Source organism: Rhinichthys klamathensis, unplaced genomic scaffold, assembly GCF_029890125.1.
Source record: "Rhinichthys klamathensis goyatoka isolate OS25496 unplaced genomic scaffold, OSU_Roscu_1.1 h1tg000484l_1, whole genome shotgun sequence".
Lineage (NCBI taxonomy): Eukaryota > Metazoa > Chordata > Actinopteri > Cypriniformes > Leuciscidae > Rhinichthys > Rhinichthys klamathensis.
This window is the reverse complement of record NW_026606971.1, coordinates 480,114-501,248: the sequence shown is the minus strand read 5'-3', so window position 1 is coordinate 501,248 and position 21,135 is coordinate 480,114. Positions and strand designations below refer to the sequence as shown.

Here is a 21,135-nt window from a genome sequence, read left to right as displayed (position 1 = left end):
TCATCTTGGGAGTTTCATCTCAGTATGAGAAGACACTGGGGTCTTTGTTCCCCGGTCACATTGTCATGCTGAGAGGGAGTTATAAAACCTGATCTTTATCATCTTGGGAGTTTCTTCTCAGTGTGAATTCCTGTGTCAATACGAGAAGGGACAGTCTTTCCTGTTCCCAGGTCTCACCGGGTGAGGACACATGCTGAGCAGGTCCCAAAACCTGTATACCTCATTTACATTTGCTTTGTTTCCACCTCCATGTAACTCCTCCCCCCTAAAATGCCTATAAGATACAATGTAAAGTTACTAGACTTTAGATTAGATTGAGATGACTGCAGCGACAATAAAGAACTTATACCTCAACAATCTCCTGGTCTGCGAACTTTGACTTTTCTACACTTGAGAAGAAAATAAGTTTCCTACAGTGTGGAACAACGCAAGATGGGCTGGCAAGACCTTTGGTCAATGGAAGAGAGTAGGATCAGTTTCCTTATTAGGTCAACATATGATGTTCTCCCATCACCGCACAACCTAAACCTCTGGGTAGGAGAGGATCCCTCTTGTCCTTTGTGTTCATCACCTACCACATTAAGGCACATTTTGACAGGATGTAAGGTGGCTCTTAGCCAAGGTCGGTTTACTTGGCGCCGTGACCAAGTACTGCAATGTTTGGCTTTAGCATTGGAAGGCAAGCGTAGTATGACCAATAAGTTGCCGCCTGTTCTAGCAAAACATTACACGCAGAAGACAATATTCCTCCGCCCAGGCGAGCAACCACCAAGAAAAGGTGTTCACACCAATTCTCGCCCAGGACAACTGGAATCTGCTAGGGACTGGAAGATGCTGGCTGATCTTGATCAACGGCTTATTTTTCCACCTGAGATTGCCACCACTAACCTACGACCAGACATTGTTTTGTGGTCTGGATCAGCACGCATTGTTCAACTGATAGAGTTAACAGTGCCATGGGAGGATGCGGTAGATGAGGCATATGAGAGGAAGAAACTGCGGTATGCTCATCTGGCCACTGAAGCAGAACAGCGAGGATGGAGAGTCCAGGTTTATCCAGTGGAAGTGGGTTGTCGAGGTTTTGTGGCACACTCTACAACCCGGTTCCTCAGAGACGTTGGATTCAGTGGCCAAGAGTTGCGTCGCACAGTAAAGAACTTATCTGAAGCAGCAGAAAGGAGCAGCAACTGGCTGTGGTTGAGACGGAAAGATTCTAGCTGGCTGTGTACAGGCCGCCACGCTACGGTTTCGTAGAATTCTTGAAAAACTTGAAGAGTCTGTTGGTTTATTTGTATAGGTTGTATAGTATTTACAGTCATTACGTTTCTGTGTATATTGCGTGATGGGTGGTTGGGCAGATATTGTGTTTTGCGGTAGGTGGTATGCCATACGGAACCGTTGCCACTGAAACTGCTTTAACGCACCAGTGGGGCTCGACAGCCTTAGTCAAACGGGTTGGCGCGTATGGTTGGGTTGCGGAGAGATTGTGAGATTGTGGTTAGGTCTCAGCAGCTGAGTTGAGTGGGGGACGGAGGGGGGTGACTCTGGGACGCCAGAGTCACTGTCGAGCCCTCTTGAGGTGTCGTGGGCTAGTCGACGAAACACTGAGGACGGAAGGTGCCCACTTGAAGACCCTAGAGATGTCCCCTACTCGGCTCAATCCAGACGGTTGTCGTGCTGGCCCACTAGGGAGACCACACTGTAGTTGCAGCCGTCGTGTGTGCTGACGCGCCAAGTACACTGCAGCCGTTAACGCCGGACAGAAGGGGAGTCACACCCTCATATGAAAAGAAGCGTAAATGGATGGAGAAGCATAGTTTACTGTAAAGCTACGTCTTAGTGTTGCTTATCTTGGCAAAAGCCGAGTACAAATCAGCATGAAGTTTTAACATCTACTCTCGTGTAATGGAAATCTCAATAAGTTTCATTTTTCAGATCACAGCATGATTATGCCAAAACATAACCAACACTGTCAGATCACACTTTTCTTTGTTCATTTGACTGTTATAAATCAATAACAGCAGACAAACAGAATTTAAATTGAAAGTATAAGGGTCAAGAGTCCAACTAAAGCAAACACTGATCGCCATAACGGTGGCTTACAATTTGTGATTTTCTCCTTCAGTGATTCTGCTTGTTAACATCAGGTGTCTTCAATAATGCTCAATCATCACTAAATTAATCACTTAATTATCTCATTAACTTTAACACTCTTGAGTGTTAATTTAACACTCATATCTGCATCATATCTTCCATCTGAAAGCAGGTGAAGGTGATTTACTACTAATCAAGGAACCGCTTTACTGACGAGATGCGCATAACAATGTCATGCGATATATCGCCCAGCCCTATGTTGGTGGCATGTTTGCGAGGTGGCGGAAGAAAGTAACGTTAGGCCTGCCTCAATGCATGGCGTGAGATGCGTGGCTCACTAGCTGCGTTTCCATGAGCCCCTTTTGTTTGATTTAAGAATAATTCCAAATTGATGACTTGTGATTAATCAGTATCTAAGAGCAGCATCTATGAAATATGGGTTGTGTTTTAAGCATTTGAATTGTCACCTGTTATGCATACGAAATTAGGAAACGCGAATGTAAACCGTGTATTGAGTCGCGTTTCAAACTCATTGATCAATATGCTTGCGTAGGAGTCAGTGAAATGTGCGCTGGTTTCTCTCCGCGTTCTGCGCTGGTGTGCGAGTCTCATCGACAATAAACGCAAGCCAAACGCAAGCTCTTATCAGCCCTATCCACCGCGTTTACATTGTTATTAATAGTGGATACTTTCATGCGCTTCCATGTCCAAGTGTCTGCTATCAGACCTGTTGAAGTGCAGTTTCTGTTCATGTGTGCTATGCGTGTTAACCCTATATAGCCTACCCTACACACAGTTAGGGTGATATACCGTATATACCCGAATATAAGACGACCCTGAATATAAGACGACCCCCCCATTTTCCAGACTTATTTTTTGGGGAAAAAGAGACACACACACACACACACACTGTAGGGAGGGAGGCTGTCGCGCACTCTGCTGCATTCACATATAGCGCCTAAAAACGCGTAGAAAACACTAGGCGCGCAGCGTTCTCCTTTTTCCAAAGTGCTAGGGCGGTTGCGCTCCGGAGGCGTCTGTCGCTTGGAAAAAACGAGCGCGCCGCTTCCATTATGAGCGCTCATATCGAGCGCCTACATTTGAAATAACGAACTTGAGCGCGCAAAAGACACAATATGTGAACAGGCCCCTGTTAAGAAGCACGTGAAGAGCGCACGCTACAGTGATGTTTCCTCGCGCGGACCCGCTTCACCTGTTTCACCTGTTTGTCTGAGGTACTTTTGAAATATAATCTTATACAAATGTGCACAGCAAAATTCCCAGTGTTAAATTAACACTCTCGGTGTTCATATAGGTCCAACTACAGGGTGTTAAAAATGAACACTGAAGCAGTGTTGAAGTTAATGAGATAATTAAGTGATTAATTAAGTGATGATTGGCCATTAGTGGTCACTCCCGATGTTAATAAGCAGAATCATTTAAGGAAAGAGAAACAACAAGAACGAAAAAAAGAGAAACACAAGAACTACTGACTTCGAGCCTTTTCACATTATTGCACTTATTATTACCAGTGTGACTTTATTTCTGTCATACATCTACAAAAGTTATTGAGATTCAACGGAAGTTTAGACGGCAATGTTTTATGGAATTTTTCATTTCAAGCCACCATTATGGTGGTCAGTGTTTGCTTTAGTTAGGCTCTTGACCCTTTTCATTTTTTATTGTTAGTTTTTCTCTGGCTGCTCCAACATTGTGTTTATAAAGCACATTTGATATTGCACGAGAGAACATGCCAACAGTATGTTGTGATGATGACATTATCATCACGTAGTGACCTGATTCACTGATGTCATTCAGAGTCTAGATCTTTGACTATATGATTGATGTTGTGTTTTACTATGGGTGATTGTAGCCCTTAGATTTTACAGTTTGAGACCCAACAGCAATTATAACCATTTTGAAACTTTTTTGTGCACTGGAGCTCTTGTGTTTAGACACACAAACATCAAGAATCAGCATATGAATCACAACAATGGTGACAATAAACAAACTAGTGACACACAGATCAACTCTGAACATCACAAAACAAGCTATTAAAGTCATAACAAAACAATAGCAAAATAAAAACAAACAGGAAAAACAATGAAAATTACAGGACAATTCAGCTGTATAATTTATTCATACTGCAATGCATGATGGGAGCCATGGATGCATTTCGATTGGTGGCTCCCATCATGCACTGCAACATGAATATTTTATGTGATTGTCACCATTGTTGAGATTCATATGTAGATTCTTGATATCTATGTGGTATTTTAAAACCTACAGATTATTAAAGCACTGCTGGAATTAGTTACTTTAATGAATATGAATAGAAGCTTTGTATAATCAGTTTATAATGCTGGTTGAGTGAATCAGGACACTACAGGATGGTAATCTCATCATTTAAACATAACCATCATGACCTGGGCTGTGTTTCCCAAAAGCATTTTAAACCTAACTTGATCGTAGAACAATTGCAACAAAATGTCTGTACAATCAAATTAGGCTTAAGATGCTTTCGGAAACACAGCCCATGTCATGGTTTCTCCTGCAATAACACATGTGCTTTATAAACACAGAGATGGAGCAACCAGAGAAAAACTAATGTTAAAAAGCAAAGGGTCAAGAGCCCAACTAAAGCAAACACTGATCGCCATAATGGTGACATGAAATGAAACATTCCATAAAACATTACCATCTAAACTTCTGTTCAATATAATTAAGAATGTGTGTAGATTTATGACAGAAATACACTGGTAATAATAAGTACAATAATGTGTAATGGCTCGAAGTCAGTAGTTCTTGTTGTTTCTCTTTCCTTCAATGATTCTTCTTATTAACATTAGCTATCACCACTAATCATCACTTAATTATCTCATTAACTTCAACACTGCTTCAGTGTTCATTTTTAACACCCTGTAGTTGGACCTATATGAACACCGAGAGTGTTAATTTAACACTGGGAATTTTGCTGTGTGCTGAACGTTTAAACTGCCCATTCTAAGTGGGTTTTGTAACTTTTCTCTTTTTCTTTTTTTTTTTTAACTTTGATACACAAATAAAGTAGCTCATCGAAATGCTTGGCAAGAATTTTCTCCCTTTCCCCCGTGATTTTGTCTATATCGCGAATATAAGACGACCCCCAATTTTTCAGCCTATTTTTAGGACAAAAACCTCGTCTTATATTCGAGTATATACGGTACATGACTTAAAATGTGATATTGTCCGCACACCTCTTGCGTTTCGTTTGGTCACACACCACAAGGTGTCACTGTGGCCTCAAAGCTTCAGCACTGCCACTCTGAGCTCGATTGCTGATGTCTGAGGTAGAACACGCCCCCCTCATTAGCATACAGACAAAGAAATGTAGAAATAAATAAATGTAGAAATAAATAAATGTGGAAATAAATAAATGTATAAATAAATGTGAAAGTAAATAAATGTAGACATAAAAACATATATACATAAATGAATGTGGAAATAAATAAAAGTGTAAATAAATAAATTAATAAATGTATAAATAAAAAAATAAATAAATGCGTGAAAAAATACAATTATACATAAATAAGGAAATAAAAGTATAAATACTCATTTATTTGTGCTTTTTTACATTTCTTTGTATATTTATTTATGTATTTATTTATGTATTTTTGCTTTTTTAAATTTCTTCGTATATTTATTTATGTATTTATTTATTTTTAATTAAGTCAGCTTTGGCATTCCATACATGTTACACTACAAGCAGCGGAAAAAAAGATACAAGTGCATTTAGTTCATTAGAATGACTCTGTAATCACCACATGGAAACATGAAGACTGTTATAAAGTGTGACCCAGAATGGAAACTAGCCTACTGCACATTTCTCCGATATCGATATAGCAATAATAAAATAATCGCTTCAAGTGCACGTTTCATTATCAGCATCGAAAACAGCGCGTAGAAAATAACAATAGCCTATTTAGCATTTATTTAAATTGAACTGTAATCGATATACCGGTAAAGGTAGAATTAAATTTGCATGTCTCACTTGTTCTTTTCCTGCACCTGCACATTGTATGTTTTTGATAGTTTATCAACTTTAAAACGACACATACCTGTCAGTCACTGGTCATATATGTGTGTGTTGTGTCCGTCAGCTGCGCGCGCGTCGCGTCATCTCGCTCGTGTCTCGGCTGTTCTGTATCTGTCAATCATCTCATCACCTGCGCTTCACCTGAGCGCGTGCCCGTAAAACAGCGAGTGCGCGCTTCACCTGAGCGCGTTACCGCAAAACAGCGAGTGCGCGTGAACCTCCACAGCAGCCAATGAGCACTCGCGTTCATCCCATTTGCTTGAGCAACTCTTTATTTCACTAATTCATTCATGCATTGTAGCCTACATCTAACGATTGAAAATAAAAAATACACATAAAAGTACTTTTCACACTTTCTAATACCTTGAATAATCCTGCAAAAGCATTGATGGATCTGATCTAGAGGTATCAGATCTTTGGCATCACAAATGCACTATATAGCAAAGAATACTAATATAGCCTACTTTGTATAACTACTTCCCCTCACAGAAAAGACCCTGTCAGATGCTAATACCATGGTAATATATGATACTTGAATTCATGTAGGTCTATGTATGTAATGTGAAGTGTGTAAGTCTAGTCTATCTTTGGAAACAGTAATACAAAAATGCAAGGTTATGCTAAAGCGCCCCCTGCTGCCCACCGTACTTCAGCTGCAGCTTCATGAGATCCCCTGGGTGTCCCTAACGATAAACTAGAGAGTATGTCAGCATTTGGATCCAGACTATTATGAAGACTTCAGATGCCCAACACCTGTGAATAGATGATAAATGGTAAATGGACTGCATTTATATAGCACTTTCACAGACCCAATGGCCACCAAAGCGCTTTACATTTTGCCTCACATTCACCCTCTCATTCATACACCGACGGGCGACGGCAGCCATGCAAGGCGCCATCCAGCTCGTTGGGAGCAGCTGGGGTTAGGTGTCTTGCTCATGGACACCTCGACACTTGGTCAGGTGGAACCGGGGATTGAACCACCAACCTTCCGGTTTGTAGACAACCCACATGAATCACTGAGCCACTGCCGCCCCCATGATGCCAAACCTCGCGAAGACTTGAGATGAAGCAAACTCTGAATCAACATGCATCAATGCTATATTTATGTCATAATCATTTGTTAACAAACAAGTATTCATTACTTCGATGAGCTCATTGTATCTGCATTAAATTAGTACATTGTTTAAATTAATACATTTTTAGCTAACTGTGATTTTTTATATGCACATTTCTGAAATACATAACTTCTGATAATACATAAATCAGATATAAATATGCATAACTCTGATAACAGATCCCTTTAAATTATAATGTGGACTCATGCATTTCTGTAAAGCTGCTTTAAAACGATGTGTATTGTGAAAAGCGCTACACAAATAGATGTGAATTGAATTGATTTCTCTGATGTCATCCTGTGTCTAATCTGTGTTTTAATGTTATATTTAGTAATCATGAATCTTCAGCATCCCAGATAGCAACATTGTTTCGGCCCAAATCCGGCCCACATCTGGCACTTGTGGGATGCGGATCTGGCCCACATGCAGCGTGGAATGACGGCCCTTGGCCTTGGGTGGCCCTCTCCTGTTTGCCAGATCTGGGCCACAAGCAGGCCATAGCAATGCCACATGTCAGCCAAGGGCAAAGAAATAAACCAGAACTGGACCTTATCTGAGTCACAAAATCTGTGTATATTAAATATGAAGTCATTTCAACCTTAATAAGCCTGTTAACAAGCAGAATCACTGAAGGAAAGAAGAGAATAGAAAAAGAAACGAGCAGAAACACAAGAACTACAATTGACTTCAGACACAGCCTTAGATGAAATCACCTGAAGATAAAAGAAGACATTAAATCTGTGAAGATCTCAGCAGAGGAGGATTAAATGTGTGTTTTTTTTTTTTACAAGGACACGAGTCACACGACTGAAAGTAATCCGACAGATGGCAGCACTTGCAACGTCTTTGCTGCCGTTAAATCACAGAGAAGAAGAACTTGCTACGTTTATTATAAGAGGTTTGGGGGAAAAAATCACGCAAACTGATGGCGGTAATGCACCAACCGCCGATACATTTAAAGGAGAAGAAGAACTTGCTTCGTTTCGCATTTTTGTTTCTTTTACTGTCCATGATTTTTGTCTTCTTTAAATCGAAATGCAGGTCAGTTCGTACAGCTAACTGTACAGACAGACAATTGAACGCTCCAAACCCTTTTCTGTTAGGTAAGTAAAAAAATATATTTTAAACTAACTCTGATGTCAACTTATGTACATTACTGTGAATTCAACACATTTGCTGTATTTTTGGCGCATGGTTGTTTTCTGATGGTGCAGTTTAATGTTCAGCACTTTGAGTTTTCTGATCTTAATCCTGTCTCACTCGACGGGACTTAAAGGAAGAGTAGGCCTATGTATCAAAATCAGTTTGCTATCTGATAAGGTCTCATTTCTGCAGACCAGCAGCGTTTTCCTGCAGTCATATGCAGACAGTGATGAACCTCTTTCCTCAGTCGACTGCTGTTTGAATGTCATGCGACTTCTCATTGTGGTGGTGATGTTATGATAACTCGGTTTTATTAATTAATTTGATTAAAAGTTATTCCATTTTGTAATATCATTTTCATCTTAAGTAAATTCAAACTTCCCCAGGTAGCCAAACAGATGTGGGCCAATAAAGGCCCAGATCCGGCAAGCCGGAAGAAATAACTCGGCCCAGTTCCGGTCGCCGGACTCTTGTGAAACGCGGCAATGAATGACTCGCCAGAATCGGCCCGAGTACACTGGCCCCAAGGGGGTAATCCATCGACAGGAAGTTGAAGTCGGCCGGGTGCCGCCATCTTGTAGCAGAACTTCACTTGCGTTAGCATTTCCATTGACTCCCATTCATTTTGGCGTCACTTTAACAGCGAATAACTTTACATCTGAGGCGTTTAAAAACTCTATTTGTCCATTATTTATTTCTAAAGAAACACGACAATGTATAAAAGGCTCCATTACCTTCTATGTTACGTTATGGCCCCGTAGAAACAGATTTAGTAAAAATAGGCTAACGATTGCGTCATAACCACTCGACTCTCTGTCGCGCTGTACAGAAATTACCGTATAGACAGAAGTAGAAACTCGCGCGCAATCGGGGGGACGTCGAGGCATAAAGTCAAGGGAGAAGCCCATAGAGAGTTGTAAAGCTGCTCCTGCTGCGAGCTCATGGACAGCTAATACTCACGATCTCCGGCTCTGCAAGTTTCGGAAGGGAATGATTCAGATTCCTCTTGGCACAGCTACTAGAAGATTAACGTCTGTCAGACAGGTTGCTCACGTCATCAAGCTTAGTTTGAGTCGGTTTGAGTCTGCGCGTCAGGGACGGAAGTGCTCAAAAATCGCTAAAAATGGGCTTCAACTGTCTCAACTGAGTTCCAATGAGATGGCTCTGTCCATTTCTTTTACTGTCTATGACTGGCCCGAGTCCGGGTGCCGAAACTGAGCCGACGCTGCCGGAGTCGGGCCATAATCACGCCAGCATAAATTGTATAATTAACCGGTACTGGCCCGAGTCTGGTTTTCCGAAGTCAAATATATGAAATGCAGAACTACATTTAATTAATAAGAAATACAATACATTTTGCCAAAAGCAATATTAGCTTGCTAAAATAAGTATATTCATGTATTATGTTTGAAAAGTTATTGGTTACCAAAAACAAAACAAAAACTAAAATGTATTATTAAAGACTTAAAGAAATATATTATAACATTACTAAGTAGGCTATGCAAATATTCAGAGGCTTTAAGTGTTACACTTTTGTACTGTAGGCGTTGTGCTACTGCTCTAAACTATTTGTCAGTCGCAAAATCTCTTTTGCTGGTACTATATTTTAGATGAGCTCAAACAAACCTTCAGTTTTCATGAACTGAGAATGATTCTTCTAGTAACACTGAACACATGACAGCATGGTCGTGATATGACATATGACATGAACATTTAACAAATATTAACACAAAATATTAATAAAATAAACAATCTACTTGACTGTACTGCAAAAAAATATCATTGTTTTAATCCTGCCAAGAGGTCACGCCCCAAATGAAAATGACACCATGTAAATTTCAGAATTTTTTATTTTTATTTAAACATTTTGACAAGATAAACATAAAATAAAATTGACAACAAATGCATAAAAACTGAGAAATTGTATGAACTCTCAGGCTCACCTCAAGGATATCCTAAAAGAGGTACAGAATGACAGAAATAATGCAATTAATAGGGGACACTGAATGACACATGGTTAGAGATAGATCTCAATAGTAAATGGAAAACAACCTTTGAAACATACCTTAAGAAGATTTTTTTTGTTTTAGGGCCCGCTCTCTTCTTCCCCCATCCGTATCAGATGCCAGCTGCAGCCATCTTTTTATATATTTCTCAGTTTCTCCATCCAGAGTATTCAGTATTCCGATTCTGTCGGATAGATTCTTTAAAAAGAAAAAGACCATGGGAATGTACTATTGAAAAGGAATCTATTTCAAATACAATAAAGTATTTTTTTTCATAAGCTTGGAACTTGCAGTAATTGGTCAAATTATGCACACTGTGACTGAATGTCCACACCGAAATTCAGATCCTGAAATAAATTAAATAAATAATGAATAATTGTTATTTGTACCCCTAAAACAGGCAGGGCTGCTACATCGGTTTTCAATGATTTATTAATTCTTATAGTACCACTGGTCCTACGTACTTGACCAGTCAAACAGTGCAACAAAATAAATCTAAAGAAAATATGTCTGATTTCAGTCTCCTAAAAGAAAATGTATATTTACGTCTAGATGTCAAATCTACAAATCCAGATGACAAAAAATACAAAAAAAACAACAAAAAAAGGGGCACATTACACTAGGCACACAGACTAATATACTGTTTAATTACATAATAAAGGTTAATTCACCACAAAATAAATGTTTAAATCCAATAATCAGATGAGATGATCCTATACTTTAACAATTATTAGTCTTTATTAAGCCAAGATTAATGACTAACTGCATGATCTACAGCTTTACTGAACCTAAACACAAATATTGAGAATGTGACTGACAAATATATGCATATACTTACAAAGCCAAAGACGCACTGTGCTGTGGCTCTTAAAAGAGCATTTGGGTGTATGTAACAAGTTCAACTATTGACAAAAAAACAAGGGAAGGAAAAGGTGAGAAAAAGAAAAACATCACTGAATTTTATTCAGAAATATTGCATTTACAAATCAAAATGTATTGATTGTTCATCAAAGATCATTGATTGACTAATACATTTTTTAAGAACATGGCAAATCATACATGCAGATAATAATAATAATTCATTACATTTATATAGTGCTTTTCTTCTCGGCACTCAAAGCGCTAGGGGGGAATCTCCTCAACCACCACCAATGAATGATGGATAGATTGATCACAACGATCAGATGAAAATTGACACTAAAAAAGAGAGAAAATAATTATTTTCATGCCATTCACCATAAAATCAATAAAAGCTGTTATTTATGAATATATCAAAACTAATAATTTTATAGTTAATTTAAATATTAATTTTAAATAATTCTACTTGAATATGATTAATCTTTTTTTTCCTGGTTGTATAAATGTTGTACCTTTACTGTATTTTTTATTATATAAAAAGTGCAGTTATTATTAGTATTATAATCTCACACGGGTAGGCTACTGTAATGCTTAGGCATTTCTGTCTCTCACTCACTCTCTCAATGTAAATAGAGAGAGCGCTCGCGCTCAGATCGCGTGAGAGGAGTTCACGCGCTCTTGAGAGAGCGCTCAGAGTGCGTTCACGCGCTCCTGAGAGAGCGAAGGCCTTTCACGCAGCCAAATTAGGGTAAAATAATATTAATAATTGTAAACTTAGTTTAAAAAAAACTAACGTTAACTTTATCAACATAAATCTGAAACGAAATAACGTTAGGTTTTCTCAATCCTAGCAAATCTGCTCCATAAAGTGTGAATGACGTCAGACAGGACTATAACGGTATTAAAGGGATACTCCACTTTTTTTGGAAATAGGCTCAATTTACAACTCCCCCAGAGTTAAACTGTTGAGTTTTACCGTTTTTGAATCCATTCAGCCGATCTCCGGTTCTGGCGGTACCACTTTTAGCATAGCTTAGCATACATCATTGAAGTGGACAAGACCATTAGCATTTCTCAAAAAAAATGACCAAAGTGTTTAGATGTTTTTCCTATTTAAAACTTGACTCTTCTGTAGTTACATCGTGCACTAAGACCGACGGAAAATGTAAAGTTGCGATTTTCTAGGCTGATATGGCTAGGAACTATACTCTCATTCCTGCGTAATAATCAAGAAACGTCACTGCCGTACCATGAGTGCAGCAGGCGTAATGATATGACGCAGCGCCTGAAAATAGGCCACCTTCCGTCAACACAACGGAACTATTTTCAGGCGCTGCGTCATATCATTACGCCTGCTGCACTCATGGTACGGCAGTAAAGTTTCTTGATTATTACGCAGGAATGAGAGTATAGTTCCTAGCCATATCAGCCTAGAAAATCGCAACTTTACATTTTCCGTCGGTCTTAGTGCACGATGTAACTACAGAAGAGTCAAGTTTTAAATAGGAAAAATATCGAAACACTTTGGTCATTTTTTAATGAGAAATGCTAATGGTCTTGTCCACTTCAATGATGTATGCTAAGCTATGCTAAAAGTGGTACCGTCAGAACCGGAGATCGGCTGAATGGATTCAAAAACGGTAAAACTCAACAGTTTACCTCTGGGGGAGTTGTAAATTGAGCCTATTTCCAAAAAAAGTGGAGTATCCCTTTAACGGTAATTAGCGGCTCTGAAAAGTGTACCATATAGGGAAAAAGCCACAAAAAGGGCAGAAAGCCATTGTTTATGAGAACTGTTAGATCTAGATGTGTGGGCCTACGTTTAAAATACAGGCCGTTCATTTTATACATATATATACAAAAAATCCTTTACCTCAGCAAAACTCTCAGTCCGGCGATGACCTCTCATCCAAAGGGGAGTCCGGCTGTGCGCGCGATGGGCACGTATCCCTTGCTTATATACTTCTTTCGCGGTCTTTGCACTTTCAAATAGTAACGTTACGTTTATATTTTTTTTCTTTATTATTATAATTATTATAAGCAAAGTCCATTTGGATGGGATATAGGCTAGTAGTAGTAATAATAATATTATTTTTTCTCTTTTTTGTTTTTAAGCAAAGTCCATTTGGATGGGATCAATAATAATAATAATTATTATTACTAATTATTACTAGTAATAATAATAATTATTATTATATGGAACTTTTAATAATAAAAAATATATAGCCTACTAAAAGTCAAATGTTTTGGTAACTTCAGTTCGTAAGATTTATTTAACAAGAACATGAAAAATACAAAATAAACAAAAAAAAACAAAAAATGTATAAGTCATTCCAATTTATTTTTTAATACAGTATAGGCTATTTATTGTTGTTATTATTATTTTTGCCATAATCCACTCTCTATTTTTCCTCACATTAAAAAATCATGGAAACTCAAATATGGTCCTTGTGGATTTTTTATTTCAACATGGTGAAAATAATATAATAATTGTATTTGCCCTGGTCTCCCATTTGCTCTACCCCATTTAAGTTCATCATGCTAATCCTTGATATAATTAAATCATAAATAATATAGGCATATATATTTTATTAAAGTAGGCTACAACATTTTTAGTTTATAATTCATTTTTGTTACAGTTTTAATGGTATCAGGTAAAATAAAAATCATGAATTTAAAACTCATTTTGAAGTTCTATGAATTGTGGCATTTTTATAATTTAATGTGCCTATTGCGCCATTTCTCAACCACAATCGGCCCAGCTACACACAGCCAAAACCTAGCCAGATCTGGCAACCGTTACTGGGCCAGAGCTGGCTCACTTCCGGCGTGCCGCTGCCAGTACACAGCCGAGTGAGCCGACACTCAGCCGCGATTGGCCCGATTCCGCTGGCTACCTGGGTCGCGAGGCAGACGATGACATTAACTGATCAAATACCAGGAAGATAAAAGACTGACAAAACCTTTTTTTAGTTTCCTTCACTGGAAACTATATTGAATCTTAGCAGTGAATTGATGCCATCATGTTCACCTTGAATGCCCAATACAGTGTAATTCGCCTTAGTTTTTCATGTGATGTTATGCAAGGATGTAGGATCAGCAGATCTTAAACAGATTCTTAAATTTGTAACCCCACAGTTGTTATTATATAGTTGCATTTTAAAGGTGCAGTGTGTGATTTTTAGCGGCATCTAGCGGTTCGGTTGCGAGTTGCACTAAGGGCTCAGCCCACTGCTTACCCCTCCCTTTCGAAGAAGCTACGGTGGCTAAAACGGGACAAACATATCATCGTCTGAGACAGCAGAGAATAGCCTGAGTCAGAGCCATAGAGAGAAAGAGTTGCGACACTCTTTGATGTCGCCGCTATGGCTGTCACGTGGTTTATGTAAGCCCCAATAGTTCCAAAACATACGCTGGCTGTCATGTTCTTCTATGGGACAGACAGCAGCGATTGCATTATTGAACGGTAAATATAAAATAAAACACACCCAAGTACTTTTTCAGCTGTTATTGCATTTTGTTAAAGGTGCCCTAGAATGTGAAATTGAATTTATGTTGGCATAGTTAAATAACAAGAGTTCAGTACATGGACATGGCATACAGTGAGTCTCAAAAAACAGTGTTTTCTCCTTCTTATTTAAAGTAACAACAGATAACTTTTGCTCTCGGGGTCCCCCTACAGTTGGGAAACAGTATTGTCCTCTACTACTGTCGTAAACTCTGTCATCCTACATGCACCTGCAATTGTTGACAACCATGATAGCCCTGAACACTGTAGGAGGAGGTCACATGCAGGTGTTCTGCTTGCGTCGCGTGTGAAATGTCTTCATCCCAGGTACAGTGGCATATATTTCAGCATGTCATATGAATATAATTTCATGGGTTTTATTTTTTTTCTAACGACAAATGATCGCGATGCTCACGTTTACAAGCCAGCGTCATTATAGTAGCCTAGTCTATTGGTTACCGTTTTACTGAATCTATATGATACTTCAATGCAATGTTTGAGTGGTTGATAATAACCATATATCGTCAATATTATAATATCAAGCTACCATAAATGAATCTGCAAATTTTACAAATCGATTTGCATTATAGCTTGAGGCAAGACAAATAAACAAATATCACAGACATGTTAGGTATCCTAAAATATGATTTTATTAATAATCTTCCTCCTTTCTTTGTACATGTTGAGTAGACTACACTTTTTAGGTCAAACATTTGCTATTTGCATTTCATCGATTGCAAAGTTCAAATCAGAACGAGAATACTAGCGATAGCTAACCATCAAAAACTAGAATATCGTTTACTAGCTACCAGATTGATAATTCGCTCGCTACTACTCTAGCGAATTAGAGAGGTTAGAGAGAGGCATTCTTTTTTCGATGGGGGGTTCGATGCTCCCTGCACACGCAAGGTCTCTCGCTCGCTTTCTCTCTCTGCCGTCCGCGCGCGTTGGAGCACAGTCTCTGTCTCGCGTGCGCGCTCGCTCTAGATTCCGGGAGATTTGAACTAATTTGCGGTATAACTTGTCGATCACGAGTGGTTCAACAGGTAGAGATCTATAGATAAACTCATCAGCGTGTGAAACCAATCAAATGCGGGTGTCTCACGGCCAATGCGTGAGAGTTGGCAGCTCTGCAGTGTTGATCCTCGTTCTGCCTTTAACGCGATCACTTTCTCTTTTTCTCTTTTTGCTTTGCTCCGATAAAACCTTTGCTTTCTTGTTTTTCTGTGCTGCTTCGGCCATGACTATAACATTTGGCTCGCACGTCCGATTTTAAGGAAGTGGGGGTGGTGGTGGAAGTGACGTATATGCCGTAAAGCAGTCGAATTTTGTAGTTCTCTTTGTTCGCCGGTTACTACCCGAAACCCGAAGTTTAAAAGTATGATTAAAAACGCTACAGACCCCGTCAGGCTATGGCAGACGTGTCATTCAACATATTGTAAGTCGATGTACAGTACCATCACAAGAGACTTGGAAATATATTATGAAGGTTGAAAAGTTACCTGTTGTTACTTTAAATCTCGTTTTTAAAAAACACCCCTGAAAAACAGGCGAATCTCCACATAATACCGACTATGACGCAACAGTCGGGATCATTAATATGTACTAATATGTATTAATATGTACGCCTCCGAAGATTTGCATATGCCAGCCCTCAATGCCAGTCGGAACTGCGCAGCCGTTGCTCAGTGTGGATGTACACATGAACACAAATGTATTTTTTAGTTCCTTCATCTGAGCCTCTGAAGAAACAATGGGTTAATTTTATTTTCTCTGGAAATTTCCAAACATTTCACCGACGACTGTTTCCTCAACTTGGGCCAATACAGAGCTGGCCTCGGATCGAGCTACCAAGCAACACTTTCTGATGTGTAATTGTTCAAGTTCAGACAGGTAATCTTTCTCTCAAAATCGTTCAATACTGTTTATGCATCAGTAAGTCAAGCCAGTGACTAAAATATCAGCTTCACATCGTTTCTTTTAGTAGGATGAAAAAAAAACTTATTTAAATTGTGAATAAATTATATACAGAAAGCGATCAAAGAACAATCTTTCCACACAGCGTGAGTTTATCTGGACAACTCGTCATGAAATCAATGACGCACGTTACTGCACAACGAAGCTCTTACTGTATTTACATCATCGTGTTTGCATTGGTGAAAGCATTAGAGAGAGTGCCGAAACTGCTTTGCAATGATAAGATCTTCATTCTCGCGATCAACACACTGTCATCTGCTCAATGCTCATCACAGCAACATTTTATGTGATGGAATAGATTTAAATACTTTATAAACATCTCACGATTCGTTAATCTCGATAGCTGTTATAGTAAAAACGTATAATATTTGTAGTAAAAGTATTCGAGTCACAGCAATGTGTCAATCACAGCAGTGGCCGCGGTTACACTGAATCCCACAGCAGACACGCCCCTTCAAACAGAGTGTTCAAATCAGAGGCTAAAATCAGGCTAGGAAAAATGCCTTTTATTTCTAAATTATGACTATTTTTGATCTAAAAAACATACTAACATTATAAGGGCAACCCAGGAAACATTATAAAATAATAAAAAAAAACATTCTAGGGCACCTTTAATGTATGTATATATTACTTAGATAAGTTTTAGGCTATACTTTTGGAGGGAAAAGCTTAGTGTTCATGTTCGCATGGGTAGTAGCACTGGCTTTAGCGGCTCTAACTTAACTTTTCCATATCATTCATCTGATGATGGACGTCTCATGATATTTATTTTAGCACAACTTGGGTTGTATTAGGCTTTGCTTATAAATTCCGATTCAGCCATTAGCCTACCTTCGTGATCACGCAGAGGTCTGCCGTGGCGGTCCATTCAGAATTCGCTTAGAAGCTAGCTCACTTCTTCTGATGAAAGTGGCCACCCCCAGGACCACAACGTGAAACATGATCATGTTAAGACTAAGAATATAATTTTAAGATTAAGCCATACACATATTATCAAAACTATAACAGATTAAAAACGAATTTACGCTTTTATGTTTGGGTCTATAGGTAAGTGCAGAGTGAAGATTTTTCTCAATGGCTCTGGGTCAGTGTACAGAGTAGGCTAAGGGCCCGTCCACACGAAGACGCGTTTCGCTGTATACGTATACATTTTTTATCGTATTGGCGTTTCGTCCACACGGATCCGGCGTTTTGGGAGAGTGAAACCGCTATTTTTTGAAACCGGGTCCCAAAGTGGATAAATCTGAAAACGACACCCTTGCGGTTTCGTGTGTACAGCCAATCCGTATATTTTGTGAAACGATGATGTCATCTTTGTCTTCTTCTTCTTGGTTCGTATGCAGCGCGCAAGGTTATGCGCATGCTCAAAGTCTTCTTCTCCGTGTATAGTGTATCTCTGTGGCAGAATTACAGCGCCCCATATTGGTCTGGCATATACTACACCGTTTTCAGTCGGTTTCAGTGGTTTCGTGTGTACGCAGATATTTCTTGAGACGACGCCGTGTTTACGGAATTTTTTTTTAGAACGAGGCAAAAAAAATATCGGATAGGGAACGCACCGGCTTCGTGTGGACGTGGCCTAAGAGTAGGGTAGCTGTAACTCAATCCAAGTAACTTAGGTAATTAACTAACAAAACACTTGTAACTTCTGTTACAGCTATTGAGACATCAATTAAGCATGGCTGATACAAATGAAGGTTTTCAAATAAAATATTTTTTATTAAACAATGACAGACAACACAAATGTGTGCTTGTGTGAGTGAACAAGAAAAACAAAAACCATGGGCAGGTGATCCATGAAACAGACAGGACTGGTGATGGCCATAACAATCCTAGAGGTCCAGCATTGTTCTCACAAGCCGCTTCACTCAAGACAACACAACAAACAACTCGACGCGCAGCATTCACCACTCAAAACTCAGCCAACACGTCACATAATGAAAAGTTAGTATATCCCAAAAATTCAATTAAATAAAAGTTGCTATAAAGGTGGTAGCGATTCACTACCGAACTAATTATATGCTACCTTCACAGCTGGCGAAGTTGCGCTAGCTAACTAGCAAGCAGGCAATGCTAGAAAATTGGTTGAAACAACCAAGATAAAATATAAATAATTACGCTGTGCATATACAAATGAAGACCAGTATAAGCATCGCAAAGGGCCTCTGATACAATATAGACAGTTGACAATTCAAAAGAGGTCAATATTTCAGCAACTTATCTCTGGAACAACTCGACGCGCAGCAATGTAAGTGAATGGGGTCCAACGCCCAAATGACAGTGTTTGGAACTAATCAGATCTTCATATCCCGGAAGTAGGCGGTTAAAAGCGCCGCCATTTTTTACAACGGAGGTCTATGGAGAAGGGTATTCCTGCACAACCGGAGACTGCAGTTTCAGGACCCCAGTTCTAGGACCGCAGTCTTAGGACCCTAGTTTTCTGTTACAGCGCCACCTACCGAACTGGATCACCAAAAACACTAATTTAACCCCTTTCGTGGCAAAGATCACCAGATTATTGTTATTCAACATTCATTACTCGTTAAAACATCACACTCTTACTTATTTGATCTGGACAAACTAAGCATCATTAGAAAGATTTAAGACTCCAGCTTCGATATTTGACCACTGTTTATGATAAAACTGGTTTGCAGTGACATTAATTTCTTAATTTATGACAGGAGTGCAAAAATATGAATCTGTAACGTTCGTTATTTTGAATAGAAATCATCACTTAAAGCATGTCATTCACGTCTTCTCCGGTTTATTTGTGTTCACATACATAGCCTATACAGCATCCGCCAGGGCTCTTAGTCCAATGGTGCACATATTTGGAGAAATAATGATTTTCATGTTCCACTAAATTATGCGATCTGAAGCTCAAACAGCGAACACAGCGAGATCTGTGTGTCCTCTCCCTGATTTGCGTCAGTTATGATCTCAGCGCTCTCTTATTCGCTATAGAGCTGTCAATCTTTTCAAGTGGTTGAACGTGACAATAATCCTGCCCTTCTGCATGACGTGCTACTGTGTACACTTCCTCGTTCTGACCTGATTCTGACCTTCGTGATAACAAAGCTAAGATATGGAGGACCAACTCTACCATATTTAAAAATAAATACAGAAATAAATAAATGCTCAATAAATAAATAAGCATACAATTAATTGCCCCAAAAAATACAATAAACAAATAAATGTAGGTAGAAATTAAATTATACAGTGAGACATAAATGTATATACCTCTTTTAATTAGCTTCTTTATTTATTTACCTTTGTAATAATTACCTTATTTATTTATTGTCCGTTATAATCTTCAACTTTATTTATTAATTACTTCTTTTTTAAAGTATTTATTTATGTGCATGTTATAATATTTTTGTCTGTTTTATTCTTCCTTTGTATTTTTTTACCCTATTTATTTCTTCAATGCTATTTATTTCTGCCTGTCGTTTTTACATTTCTGTATGCATTTCTGCCTCATTATGCAAATGAGGAGGGGCTGTGTCTTAAGGGGTCAACTTCTGCCCATTGGTTGGTTAGCATTTTACCAGCGGCCGCGATTTTTTTTTTTTTTTTTTGCAGGGTGGTAGGGGAAGACTCATTAATATTCATTAGGGAACTCATCCCTGATTTTCAATTTAAAAGATAAATTTTAAAGTCAAGAAAGTCGCAGTTTGATGTAAAACTGTTGAGGTATAAGACTGTGAAAATGTAATTAAAAAGACTACAAACCCAGAAGGCGCACATTTTCTCTCAATGAATGAAGCTAACTTTACTGAAGCTAACGTCTGTCATTTGTTCTATAGTCTTACGTTATAATCGTAACGTTACGCCGTCATGCCTGAGTGTTTTGTACCAGACTGCACACACACGAGCAGCGGATCTCGCTCGTTGTTTCGCTTCCCGGGAGATGTAGTTCATTAAGCGATTTTCACATAAAACTAAATGTCACTCTTTTGTTTTATGACAAACTGCGACTTTCTTGACTTTCATAATTATCTTTTAAATTGACAAACATCATATGTGTAATTCAGGGCACAGTTCAGACGGAATAAAAAGATAAGTTGTCTCTCGCCATTGAATACCAAACATATTTTTTCCGAAATGGTCCCATGAGCCGGAAGCAGAGGGGAGGGGCTTAGGCTCTCTATGGGCAGAAGTTGACCCCTTAAGACACAGCCCCTCCTCATTTGCATAATGAGGCAGAAATGCATACAGAAATTTAGAAACGACAGGCAGAAATAAATAGCATTGAAGAAATAAATAGGGTAAAAAAATACAAAGGAAGAATAAAACAGACAAAAATATTATAACATGCACATAAATAAATACTTTAAAAAATAAGTAATTAATAAA

The 21,135-nt window shown here is 38.7% G+C and overlaps 1 protein-coding gene across 1 annotated transcript in view; it reads right to left on the bottom strand.

Annotated features, from left to right (window-relative positions):
• The window catches only part of sdr42e2 (short chain dehydrogenase/reductase family 42E, member 2), a 37,907-nt gene extending 31,603 nt beyond the window's left edge, over nt 1-6,304 (bottom strand). The window contains exon 1 of the mRNA XM_056237232.1: nt 6,192-6,304. The gene's annotated coding sequence lies outside the window, so the exon portion shown is untranslated. The remainder of the gene's footprint in view (nt 1-6,191) is intronic.
• Nucleotides 6,305-21,135: the final 14,831 nt, after the last annotated feature.